This window comes from Macaca fascicularis, chromosome 8 (genome assembly GCF_037993035.2).
Source record: "Macaca fascicularis isolate 582-1 chromosome 8, T2T-MFA8v1.1".
NCBI classification, from domain to species: Eukaryota; Metazoa; Chordata; class Mammalia; order Primates; family Cercopithecidae; genus Macaca; species Macaca fascicularis.
Window position 1 is genome coordinate 15,105,100 of NC_088382.1, and position 11,001 is coordinate 15,116,100.

At 45.2% G+C, this 11,001-nt stretch overlaps 1 long non-coding RNA gene across 1 annotated transcript; it reads left to right on the forward strand.

Annotated features, from left to right (window-relative positions):
• Positions 1-3,073: 3,073 nt before the first annotated feature.
• Positions 3,074-3,833, forward strand: LOC141407562 (uncharacterized). The gene is made up of 2 exons (XR_012417085.1): positions 3,074-3,158; positions 3,782-3,833. It is a non-coding gene; the product is annotated as an uncharacterized lncRNA (long non-coding RNA).
• The last annotated feature ends 7,168 nt before the right edge of the window (positions 3,834-11,001 follow it).

Below are 11,001 nucleotides of genomic sequence, written 5' to 3' on the forward strand. Positions count from 1 at the left end.
TCTCTGCTTCTGACTCTTGTTATCAGACATTTTAAATTGACCTTAATGTATTAGCAGAAATATGAAAAGTCCTGACTTGTTTACATATAAGGTACTTCTTCGCCTACTCATTTGGTTGCTTTTTTCAACAGGATTGAAAAGACATTGTTATAAAGTGAATGTTTATGTCTCCTCCAGATTCTTGTACTGGAGCCCTAACTGCCAGTGTGATGGCATTAGGGGATAGGACCTTTGGGAGATGATTAGGGTTAGATGAGGTCATGAGCGTGGGCCCTGGTCTGACAGGATTAGTGCCCTTAGAAGAAAAGAAACCAGGCTGGGTGTGGTGGCTCACACCTGTAATCCTAGCACTTTGGGAGGCTGAGGTGGGCAGATCACGAGGTCAGGAAATTGAGACCATCCTGAAACCCTGTTTCTACTAAAAATATGAAAATTAGTTGGGTGTGGTGGCATGTACCTGTAATCCCAGCTACTCGGGAGGCTGAGGCAGGAGAGTTGCTTGAACCAGGGAGTCAGAGGTTGCAGTGAGCTGAGAATGTGCCACTGCACTCCAGCCTGGTGACAGAGTGGAGACTCTGTCTCAAAAAAAAAAAGAGAAAGCAGAGAGCTCCCACTGCCCTGGTGTGAGGAAACAAGAAGAAAGGTGACTGTCTGCAAGCCAGGAAGAGGTCCCTGTCTCGGAACTGAGTTGGCCGACACCTTGATCTTGGACTTCCAGCCTCCAGAGCTGTGAGAAATAAACTAATGTTTAAACCACACAGTCTACGGTGTTTTTTATGGTATTTGCCTATGGTATTATGGCCATGTGATTTGACTGATACAGAGATGGTTCCAGAATACTGTAGCCTGTATTTAACTTGGTGATGCCATGAAAATAAATGTGGCAGTTCATTCCTTTATATAAAGACAGCGCTGTGAGCCCAGGGCGTTTGCTCATGTCTTAGTTGAGTCTTGTCTTCTTATAACAGCTTCCTAATTTCTCTTTTCCTCTTTGAACTTATATTATATATCTGGATTAAATCATATACGGTATGATTTTATACTTTATGTCTCTACAAACGTTTAGTGATTTTATTTCATTTTGTTTTATTTTTGAGACATGCCCTTGCTCTGTTGCTCAGGCTGGAATGCAGGCATGCCATCACAGCTCACGGTAACCCTAAATTCCTGGGCTCAAGTGATCCTCCCACCTCAGCCTCTTGAGTAGCTGGGACTACAGGTGTACTATCCTGCCTAGCTAATTTTTAAATTTTTTGTAAGGACGAAGTCTTGCTGTGTTGTCCAGAGTGGTTTCAAACTCCTGGCCTCAAGCAGTCCTCTCACCTCAGCCTCTCAAGGCACTGGATTACAGGCATGAACTGCCACAGCCAGCCCAGTGATTTTTCATTGTTAAGATCAAGGACGGGTTCCCTGGCTTGGCATTCAAGGCTCATGATCCGGGAGTGATACGGAAGTTTGGGTTTCAGTGTTTCCATTCCCGCCATCAGCCTTGCACCCCAGCTTGTTGCCTAAGCCCTGTTCTGAAGCCCAGCCTGAGAGCTGCACTTAGAATTTAGACCTTCTCATCTCTTCATCTTCTTCGCCTATGTTCTTATCTCCATCTGGGACATCATCTCCACACTTCTGCCTCTTTATATCTTCTCCATCCTTCAAGACTTGAAATACTCACTTCTTTTACATGATCCCTGCTCTGACATCCAAGGTAGAATTAATCTTTCTTCCTTTGAACTCTGATAGTGATTAAAATTTTTCATCCTTTAATTATGCAGCAGTCCTGTGTGTTAGATATTATTATTATTTCCCCAGTTTTTCATAGTTACTTTGAAAATATTTACTGTAGTCATATATTTTGAATATGTAATATGAGCGACATTCAAAAGGTCCTGGAGAGTGAAAGGCAGTCCTACTCTCATCACTGCTCTGTGACCACTGTTGTCAGTTTTGTTTGTTTGTTTGCTTGTATGTTTTTCCAAGATGGAGTCTTGCTCTGTCACCAGGCTGGCGTGACCTCAGCTCTTTTTAAAAACACAGATGTTGGCATAAGATAAATACTGTTCTCTACCAGTTCCAACTCCTGAGTTCAAGCGATTCTCCTGCCTCAACCTCCTGAGTAGCTGGGACTACAGGCGTGCGCCACCATGCCCAGATTATTTTTGTATTTTTAGTAGAGACAGGGTTTCACCATGTTGGCCACGATGGTCTGGATATCTTAGCCTCGTGATCCACCTGCCTCAGCCTCTCAAAGTGCTGGGATTACACGTGTGAGCGACTGCGCCCAGCCTATGTATCTTCTTTTTAAAAACACAGATGTCGGCTTAAGATAAATACTGTTCTCCACCAGTTCCTCACTGGTAAATATTTAGGTTGTTCCCAACCGTTTGGATTAATCAGTGCTGAGTTGTACGTAATTCTTGCATATTTGCGTGAATATGTTCATAGGATGCATTGCTAGAAATGGAATTGTGGGATCCACGGTTCTGCACATTTTAAATGTTGATGGGTGTTGCTCGATTCCCTTCCGTTAGGGCCATACCGTTATCTCACTGTCAATGTGTAAGGGCGCCTATTTCTATTTCCTTGCCAACAGTTTCTTCTGAGCTATTTTGTTTGACATCACACACACACACAAATAGACCGCTTGTTCCAAAAACATGGGCGTTTTACATTTCTACTTAAAGTGTGTGCACACTGACTGAAGTTCTGTGTTGCAGTGATATGTGCTGCTAGGATTGTGGCTCTGTTTCGAATTTGCTAGCCAGGCTACGGCTTTCCAGTCAGGTATTTTTTGTTTGGTTCATGTTGTTGCTGCCGTTGGGCTGGAGTAACCTGTGTGAATTTCCCTCTACTGCCCAACCAGATTTCCTTTCCGGTGGACGGGCTTAGTGTCTCATCCGGCAGCCCTGTTTCCTGGTGACCTGGGCCGAGTGTCTCATCCGGCAGCCCTGTTTCCTGGTGACCTGGGCCGAGTGTCTCATCCGGCAGCCCTGTTTCCTAGTGATCTCGGCTGAGTGGCTCCATGAGAAGTTGCACCCATATTCTCCAGTAGTGCATCTTTTTACAGCAAGCAAAACATTTTCACCACGTTTCTAGCGGGACAGGCACTAGCTCTTTTCTGGGCATCAGGAGACCTGGCTTTGTTCTGGTTCAAGCAACAGCTGGTAAGTTACCAAAGACAAGTCACATCTGGCCCCTGGTCCTTTGCTTTATAAGTAGAATCACAGTCCGAGTGGGCATCACTGCCCTGGTCTCTGCGGTGCTGAGTGTTGTGGGGATGATAGCTAAGTGTCCGGGTGCATTTCCACCACTAGGGGATTACAGGCCAGCCAAAGACACAGGAGGAAAGCTAACAGCCCCGGGCAGGTACACAGAACCAGAGGAGTTTGAAAGGGTGGTTCCAAGCTCCTTGGTGTGATTGATGTGATAACAATAAACATTTTATCTCTAAGTCTTGGGCCATAGGACCAAGAGAAGAGAGAGCTGGTGTTGAGTTGTAGTGAGAGGTGTGTGGTTCGTGTGCTTGCTGAGCCTGGCTGGGACTCAATTCCATTGAGTCCCATTCCATTTTACCTTCTGTTTCTACCTTTTTCATGCTCCTGCTTGTTTCTCCAGAAAAAAATTGCAATAAATTCCTTTCAAAAACTTTACAAAAGCCATAGATGCTTATTGAAAATAGTTCAAATGATTTGGAAGACAGAAAGATGGTGAGTGTTTTTCTGTTGTGTGTTTGGATGAATGTGTCTTTGGGGTAGTCACTATTAACACTGGGTGTATTTCCTTCCAGATCTTTTCCAGTGTACCTACAAAGATACATGTACACATTGTAAAAAACAAAATAGTACCTGATACACATTGAGTCCCCCTACTCCCACTCCGCAGTCTACATGGACATCCTTTCATGGTGATACGATGAGACTTGATCGACTCCTTTTGTTCGCTGTAGTACTAGGTAATAATAGCTACAGATAACTCACCTTCAGTGGGCTTTTACCATATGACAGGGTCTGTGCTCCAGGCAGGCTACATGAAGTGGGTCTTAAGGCTTTTTACAACAATGCTATGGGTGAACACAGTAATTGTTAACATTTTGCAAGTGATAGAATTGCAGTAGAGAGAAGCAAAGCTGCGTGCTCAAACTCATGGCACGATTCCCGCGGGAGAGAGAGAACACTTTTAAAACAATTGTTGTTATAATCAGGTGATTTATGATCATTTCAAGAAATAGTGCATTCAGTGAATACATTTCAGGGTCTGGTACAGTCTGGGAGCTGGTCCTGAAAATGCACTGGGCTAGAGGTAAGGGAGCTGTCCATTGGCCCTGGGCCCCTAGTTCAAGGAGGGAGGTCCCGGGGAGAGGGGGCATGGGGAGGAGGTCTCTGAACAAACCTTGCAACATTCATTTCGGCTGAGTCTGGTCCGAGGTCTGGGTCTTGCCATGTACACTTTTCAGAGATACTTGGTTTTGATTTTTATCATGGCTCACCTGAGCAGCCATGGTTTCAAACTGCCTGGAGATGTGGTCTGGCAGGCCACTGCTATGCCCATCCTTCCTGCTCCTGCAGGAGGGGAGTCATCCTGGACTAGAGGACTTCGCCTGTAATCAGCTGTCTCGTAATAAGTGGATTTGATGCTGGTTTCGCTAGGTCAGGAAATTTCCCATTTGGAAGGAAAACTGATACTTGTTTTTGGGTTTTGCTGAGGAGCCACAGGGTTTAGAGGAGGGACTGGAAGCTTGTTGAGACACACGTGAGTGCACTCAAACATCTTCCATGAAACGTGGAAATAAAGACAGTGTTCCAGAGAGGTCCCTGGCTTTGGGATATAAATATTTCTGTGACAGAATGGCACTGGATTTCTGCTGTATTTTTTTCTCTGCTATTTTGGCAAGTTTTATTTGGGTGTGTGTCTCCTGTACAGAAGGTATGACATCCGTTTTTGCCACCAAGGGTTTACAGCGGTTGGTCCCTCCTATGTGGGTCACTTTTGTGCCGTGGTTTCTTTGGGGAAATTGTAGGTCTCCTACCCAAAGCACATTGCCCATTTCAAGGTGCTCCTGGTTTCTGAACACCTGTGGCAGTGCGTTTCCTGTATGTGAAGCCAGCGGAGAAAGTACCCCTCCCCAGGAGGTGGGGACTGGTGATTGCCTGAGTGAGGAGGCCGGGGATGAGCCCTGGACTAGAACTTGTGACCGGCTGCTTTTCCTTCCCCTCCTCTCCCTCCTATTTTGCCACCACCCCCTCTTTATAAAATTTATTAAAAATTAAGCAACTATTTTGGTTTCCTTTTTTCGCTATTCCTTGCTAATCGCATGCAGAGTGAGCCTGGGACAGTGGAAAGGAAAGTTGTATTTGGCTTCAGATGATCCTACCAGCCCCGCATTGAGGGGCTTCCGCCAGGCGGCATCGTCAAGTGGCGTTGTGGAGGTTCTCCTTTCAGTCCTCAGCGTTAACCAGCAGAGGCAGGTGCTACTTATTCCTGGTTAATGTTGAGGAAGTTGAGCTCAAAGTGGCTAAGGGAACTTCCCAAAGTCACATAGGAAGTAGCAGAGTAGAACCAAACACAGATTGTTTCTCAATCAGGCAGGTCGTCTGATTCCAAAATGGGCTCTTAATTTTTGGAGATCAAAAAGCTGAACAGACACAGATATTTCTTTTTCTTTTCTTTTTTTTTTTTTTTTTTTTTTTGAGCGAGGGTTTTGTTATGCTGCCTAGGCTGGTCTAGGCTCAAGTTGTCCTCCTGCCTTAGCGTTGTGAGTGCTGGGCTTACAGGTTTGTGTCACCACACCCAACCGAACAGACATTTCCTGAAGAAAGACATACAAATGGCCAAAAAATATGTGAAAAAATGCTCAGTATCACTTATAATCAGAGAAATGCAAATCAGAAACCGCAGTGAGGTATCATCTCACCTGTTAGGATGGATATTACCAAAAAGACAAAAAATAACAAGTGCTGGTGAAGATATGGAGAAAAGGGAGCTCTTACACACTGTAGGGGGGTGTAAACTAGGGCAGCAGGCTGGGCGCGGGGCGCACGCTGACATCCCAGCACTTTGGGAGGCCGAGTCAGGCAGATCACCTGATGATAGGAGTTTGAAACCAGCCTAGCCAACATGGTGAAACCCCGTCTCTAGTAAAAACACAAAAATTAGCTGAGAGTGGTGGATCACACCTGTAATCCCAGCACTGCTGGGCAGCTGAGGTGGGTGGTTCACTTGAGGCCAGGAGTTCAAGACCAGCCTGGTAACGTGGTGAAACCCCATCTCTACTAAAAAATACAGGAATTTGCCGGGTGCAGTGGCAGGCGCCCGTAATCCCAGCTACTCGGGAGGCTGAGGCATGAGAACCACTGGAACCCGGGAGGCGGATGCTACAGTAAGCAAGCCAATTTGCACCACTGTACTCCAGCCTGGGCAACAGTGAGACTCTGTCTCAAAGAGAAAAAAGAATAAGAGTGAGTAAGCTAGGGCACCCAGTATGGCAAACAGTATGGAGGGTCCTCAGAAAACTACAAATAAAATTACAGTGTGATCCAGCAGTCTCACTACAGTGTAGATACCCAAAGAAAAGGAAATCAGTGTCGGAGGGGCTTCTGCACCTGTGTGTTTCCTTCAGCACTGTTCACCGTAGCCAAGATATGGAATCAGCCTCGGTGTCCAACAGCAGATGATGGATAGAGAAAATGTGGTCTTTATACACAGTGGAGTACTATTCAACCATAACACAGGATGAAGTCCTGTTATTCTCAACAATGTGGATGGAACTGGAAGATATTATGAAATAAGCCAGAGACACAAAGTTACACAGCACATGTTCTCTTATGTGGAAGGCAAAAGAGAGTGGATCTCATGAAAGTTGAAAGTAGACAGAGGATCCTAGAGGGTGAGAAGGGTGGGGGAAGAGGGAGATAGGGAGAAATTTGTTAAAGGATACAAAATTATAGCTGGATAGGAATAAGTTCTAGTGTTCTATAACATAGGATGTCTGTAGTTAACAACAATATATAGTTTCAGGCTGGGCGCGGTGGCTCATGCTTGTCATCCTAGCATTTTGGGAGGCTGAGGTGAGTGGATCACCTGAGGTCAGAAGTTTGAGACCAGCCTGGCCAACGTGGTGAAACCCCATCTCTACTAAAAATACAAAAATTATCCGGGCATAGTGGTGGGTGCCTGTAACCCCAGCTACCAGGGAGGCCGAGGCAGGAGAATAGCTTGAACCTGGGAAGCAGATGTTACAGTGAGCTGAGATCACACCACTGTACTCCAGCCTGGGATACAGAGAGCAAGACTTTTTCTCAAAAAAAAAAAAAAAAAAAGAAAGAATATATAGTTCCAAATAATTGGAGGAAGGGTATTGAACGTTACCAACACAAAGAAATGATAAATGTTTGAGATGGTGAATATGCTAATTACACTGATCACATACATTACATGTATTATGACATCACTATGTGTACTCCATACGTATGTACAGTACACAATTATGTGTCAATTAAAAAAAAGCTGAACTTAGATTGGAATGGCTATGAAGTAGCTAGCTTTTTCATATTTTTGATATAGACCCTAGGCATTTATTTTAAGTAAACTACCCTTGGCTTCAGGAAATGTTTAGTATTTGAATTTTAGCCTTGCATTTTGTAATACAGAGAAGTAAAACTGCAGGCTTGCTTTAGATACAGCCACAGGGGTTTGCCGTGATGACTTGTTTATGTAATAAGGGGGAAATATACCTCAATAGGCATACATGCTCATTTTTCTCTCTCGTACACATTTTTAGTTGTTGTCCAGACATTGTGATACTTATGTAAACAGTATGCGATATCTTAGGTAGGAATCAGAATTTTAAGGTAAGAATACTTAGAGTTATATATTTTTCAAGCTTTCAAAGTGGACATTTTACATGTCCATTACATAACTGTAATTAAATTTTCAAAAAGACAATACTTGTCTTTAATATGGGTGATGCTCTAGTTTTTTTTTTTTTTTTTTTTTTTTTGGAGACAAAGTCTCACTTTCTCCCAGGCTGGAATGTAGTGGTGCGATCATGGCTCACTGCAACTTCAGCCTCATAGGTTGGAGAGATCCTCCCACCTCAGCCTCCCAAGTAGCTGGGACCACAGGTGTACAACACCATGCCCAGCTAATGTTTAAAATTTTTTGAAGAGACAGGGCCTCCCTCTGTTGCTCAGGCTGGTCTGGAATTCCTGGGTTCAAGTGATTCTCCTGCTTCATCATGAAGGCTAGAAACTGGAAACAGCCCGGAGACTGCTCAGCAGGTGAATGGTTAAACAAACTGGTGCACCCAGGCCCCAGATACCACTCTGCAGTAGTTAATGACATCGTTGGTCATCAGTCTTTCAAACTAGAAACCACCATCATGCTTAATCCCCCTTTTTCCATCCTGGGTCTGAGTGGATTTCATTTTGCATTTCTTTCCAATGCATTTTCCCTCTGTCCTTTCTGGTTGCACCTCATGCCTCATTTGAACTGTTGTAAGAGCCCCCGAATTGTTTCTCTGCCTCATCATGGAATCCTTTCTACACTTCATGCCCCGCATTGTCATTGGAACAATCTTTCCAAAACATGAACAAACTAACTTAAAAGAAATATCCCAGGTAGTCTTCCAAAAAAGTATAAGCTTTCTGTTAGAAGTTTGACTTCTTGTCTATAGGGAACCCCAGGACTGTAGAGAGATGGATTTCCTGTCTGCATTTCAAGATCAGGCAGAAATCCCTGGAGGGGCCCATGTGGAACAGTGGCACAAATACTGGTTCTAGAATCAGAAGCCCTCATATCCTGGTTCTAACACTAGCTGGATGTTCTTGGGAAAGTTTTGGTTTCATAACCTCAGAAACTCCATTTCTTAAGAAATGGCGATGAAGAAGCACACTCAAGGTATTACACAAGGCTGCTGGGAGGAGCGGATGAGGGACTTGGTGAATATGCTGTGTAATCCATGAAGCACGTCGTATGTGTGAGACGTGGAGCTGTGTGGATAGCGGTTCTGGAATCATTGTATGAAAACGATGAAAAGCACATTCGTAGTTCTGCCTGATGATACCACTGGGCACCTTGTTGTACATGCCTGCAACATGGGTGAGGCCCGAGTCAGTACAACTCCCAGTTTGGTTTTCATGCAGTTAGAAAGGCCCGAGAGGACCCTTCCCCCCTCCAGCTGTAGGAAGGAGGCGGCTGTCCCCTGCCTATATTTGATGGGATTGTCTGTGGCTCCTTAGGGACAGGAATGCAGGAAGAGGGGAAGAAAGCCGGCCTGACTGCTGGCTAGTCAGCCTTCCCCCAGGGAGGAGTGGAGGGTTCATTTCGTGGTAACTTGCCAAGTGTTTCTTAACCCATCTGCTCTTAGAAATGACCAGCATGACAAGGAAAAGACCCGTTCGAGACAGATGGGCTGTGTGTCCCCTGCGTTTATGGCTTTGTGGCCTCAGAGCTGCCAGAACTCGATAGCTTTCTGGGGAATGGTGGGTCAGCCAAGGGGCTGAAAATAGTGAGAGGAAGAAAATTCCCCCTCGCTGCTCTGGTCCGGGAGTGATTACTGAGGAGAGCAGCATGGACGCCCAGCCGTGGGGTTCCTCTCAAGCACGCCCTCACCGCAGTGGGAATGCGGGTCTCAACCTCCCTAGGCCTCCATGATTTTCATCTGTCACATACTCACCTCCAGCAGGGATGTCTATGGTGATGAGATGAGGGAGCATCATAGCACATGTGGCACTTAGTAGGCTTGCGGAGAGTGGACGCTGGCGTCGGTGGAACAGGAGACTGGGCGCTGCATGTGGACGCACTCACGTGCTGGTGGCATGGGTGGACAGAGGAGAGAGGGACGCTCTGCGGTTCTTCTTTTGGTCTGTCACCCCCGATGTTGTGAGCAGAATCCATGAGTGTATTCTGTTGCCCCAGTCAACTTGATAGGCTGATTGCTCAATTTTCTGCTTCCACTTTTGATTTCTTAAGAATGGGAAAAGGAATATTTCAGTTACTTTTCTGGTTGATGGCATACATTCCTTGATATCACCTTAATGCTTTTTAATTTCTATGTATTTTCGATGCTGGAGCTTGCCTGACATCTGTGTTTTTATGCCTCACCCTCTCATGTAACTGTTGGCCACACCAGGACCAGAGAGAAGTGACCAGAGCGATTGGTAGCAGGACTAGGACTGGAATTTCCCAGCCTTTTGCCACCCAGCGGGCTCTGTTTTCTGTATTGCACTGCTCTTCCCTATTTCGACCCCTGTTAGGACAGTGGATGTGAAATGTAGCTGGGCGCTTTTGGGGGTGTGCTAGGAGTGTGACAGATGCCTCAGACTGGCATTTTCCCCTGATTCTGAATTCTCATGGCTCAGAGTCAGTCTCTAGGCTACTGACTGGGAAGATACAGGAAGTTGTTTTGTGTGGCAAACTATGCCAGGGCATTTTTTTCACCCGGCAATTTATTTGGTTTGGACTGAAATAAATCTCTGATATTGGTTTCTTTGCCAATATTATTAGGGAGTGGAGCCTGACTTGTTAACTTACCCTGATTCCTAGTGCTTAGAATCTCAGTGAGTGTGTGTTGAACTGAGCAGAAGTGTGAGAGCATCTTGGACAGTGGTTTGCAAACCTAGCTGCATCTGGGGGGCTGTGAAAAATGCGTGCGTGCTTACTCCAGACTAGTTGAAATAGAATCTGCAGGAATGGAGCCTGGGCAGCTATAGTGCTGTTAAAAACCCCCAGGTGATTCTGATATACCGTAAAGGTTGAGATCCACCGATCCACAGTGAATTGGAGTCCTGGATCATAGACATGCCTTATGCTTTCACCAGCTTACAATGGTTCTTGTGCTTTAGAACTGTGAAAAAAGTGTTATGCAAACAAATGTGGAAATAGCCTAAATGCCACATCCTGTTACTACCTGTCATCAAGTATATTTACCAGTTATTCACTCTATTCTGATCTCTATCCATTCCACCTTTTCTTCATGGAACAATAATTTGACAGTTGGTTATGCAGAAC